This window comes from Loa loa (assembly GCF_000183805.2).
Source record: "Loa loa unplaced genomic scaffold supercont3.12, whole genome shotgun sequence".
Lineage (NCBI taxonomy): Eukaryota > Metazoa > Nematoda > Chromadorea > Rhabditida > Onchocercidae > Loa > Loa loa.
The window spans coordinates 16,722-19,699 of NW_018108192.1; positions in this window are offsets into that span (position 1 = coordinate 16,722).

Genomic DNA, 2,978 nt, shown 5'->3' on the forward strand with positions numbered 1-2,978 from the left:
TGGAATTGTGAAATAGTCTTCAACTTTAGCTTGAAGGTTTGCCTGGAAGTTGTGTTTCATTACAGTTATTTGAAGATTGTTGACTTCGAGTCCCCTCAATTTCATCTCTCTCAGGTTTGGGTTTAAAGCGGAGGTTAAGTTTGCATCGCACAAGGCGTGGTCTGTTTGACAATCTGCACTATGCATCACATGAATGTGACGAACATCGTGAACGCCTGTTCGGAACACTAAAACATAGTCGATGAAATGCCAGTGCTTGGATCGAGAATGCATCCACGCTATCTTCAAGCTGTCTTTCTACTGAAAGATAATGTTTATAATAGTGATTTGCTGCTCTGCACAAAACTCTAGCGACAGCCGTCCGTCATCGTTGCAATTTCCAACACTATGTTCGCCTAGTACTCCTTTCCAGGCTTTAGAGTTCTTACCAACTCCAGTGTTGAAGTCACTAAGAATTTTGCCTTATTACTTGTAGGAACTTTTTCGGCAGCATAGGTTGGTATTGGTATTTAACCTATTCCATAGAGTGTCGAAAATTGTCGTAAAAAGACATTATAAAAACTGAATTGAAAATATTACTAGAAAATGAAAGACTTACCTCCCTTGATGAAGTACTGCTGTAAAGCGTGAATCTTTGACTTGTAACCACGAAACGACGAATTTAATAAAACAGCTTGTTAGGCGACGAAATATTTGGAACGATAATCAATGTTAAATCAAATAGTAGAGCAAAAAAAAGCGTCGGAATGAGCGTAGACTGTCGAAGCGATGAATCGAACGGAGAAAGAAGCATGATCCGGAATAAAGATATCAGCCCTCACATACATCAAACAAGTGGGAAAGGTTTATAATGTCTGTGAGGGATATATATACATAAAGTCAACAAAGGGGATTTACCAATCATTACGGGTCACAGTCAAACTGGGGAAAGCTGCTTTGGTAAGCTTTTCCGACATAGAGTCAGCTTGTAGAATTGGGGCACATATGCTGAAGAGAACAACTTGTTGTGTAGTAGAAGGTGTAGGGAGATAATGCGATTGGAATGACCTGTTGGCAGATTTTCGAGTTTGGAGGCAATAGAACCATGAACCCAACTCCTGGAAAGTAACTTCCGGTTCTGGGTTTTCATGATTGATAGTTCAACAGTTCTTGAAACAATCAATGAAAAATGGTTGTAATATATTCAACAAATCGCGTCTCCAAATAAAAGAAAAGAAGAAATACACAAAAATGGCGAACGACGATGAAGGTATCTTGAAATTAATTAGTGATGGTGGAGAAGCTGTCATAACTTTAACTATGTATGAGAAATGTACGACGATGAGTTAGCTCTCCAAGGTCTAACCCGAAGTGAATTGAACAAGGAAGCAGCAGAGGGAGTCTCTCAACCGATAGAGCTTCTTCAAGTAGCCTACCACTGGTAAATCTACATAGTTGCCATTGCCCAGGTTAAGTGGTGACTCTAAAGGCTGGAGGGAATTCTGGAGCAGTTTCAGTGCTGAAGTGCACTCTCAAGAGATTCCAGACATCCAAAAATTAAACTATTTAATGTCCTGTTTAAAGGGAAATCCCCAACAAGCAATAGCAGGCTATGGTAGAGTACCGGAAAACTATAAAGTTGTAAGAGAAATATCATTAGAACAATTTGGAAATTCGTATATTGTAAAAAAATCGCGCTGTCACGAGCTAAGTTCTACACAACGAAATGACTGGGAGTGGAAATCAACTGTTGAGGCAATATAAGCGAAAACCTAGAGCATACTAGCATTGAAGTCTCTATAGAAACTAAAGCACTTGGATGGCTACTGGATAAAATATGACAACAAAAGAAGATGGTGAACTATAGTCAGTTACAAACTTCGACAATTTCTCGGGAAATTAGTTAATAGAAACGAACAAATGATGAGAAATCAACCTTCCAGTACTAGAAGCCAGAAAATTCTAGTCAAGTACAGCCCCAACCCAACTACACAGAAAGAAACTTCTGCGCTGACAATGATCACTCAACCAAATCGAAAATTACCTGATTCACGAAAGGAAACATCGACTTTAGCTGCAATCAATCAGCATAAACCGAAGTCAACCATAGTCTGAAGAAAAATTCAACAAGTAAAAAAAGAAGATCTTGTGTATTTTATAACAAGGGTCATTGGGACAACGAATGTTACATTTATCCCACTTTCAATCAGCGAGTTGATCGTGTTTAAGGAAAACTAATAAATGTTTAAACTGCCGCGGAGTAGGGCCACGGACACTGACTGGAAAAAATTAGCACGTTGCTTCTACTGTAAAAAACCTCATTACAGTGCTCTATGCGACATTAAGGATCGAGAAGCCAAGCAACAAGAAAATTCTCCAGCTGAAGGAAAGAAGGTTACAATAAATAGTGGCAACATTGCCATTAACACAATAACTGAACTAAAAGGCAAGGAAGTTTTGCTTTTATGTAAAGAAATTAACATGTTCAATACAGAAAGACTAAACTCCATGAAAAAATTTTGGCGCTTCTTGACATCGGCACACAAGCAACCTTTATATCTCAGGAATTAGCTGAACGACTAGATCTAGGAGAAACCAGAACAAGAAAACCGTATAATCTTCCCTCGGTATTAAAGAACCGAAATTATATCTCTTAACCAAAACATAAGTTGGAATAAGAACTGGAAGGAGGGAGACAATAACCTGCGAGACCAACATAATTAACCACGTGATCGGCGAGTTTCAAGTAATCGAAATTTTATCCATGAAAAATAAAGACCAATTAAATAATCTAAAGAGCGATTGAAAATAACCGGATATACTTATGGGAGCTGATTATTGTTTCAAATTCATTCAAACAAAGAAAACTCAACAACTGAACTCAGGATTTACTCTACTTCATACAAAAATAGGCTCTATAATAGTCAGAAGTAAATATACATACAAACTCTACCACTGTCTAACTTCCAAAGCAACAAATATTGCCAGTGCAAATCGCG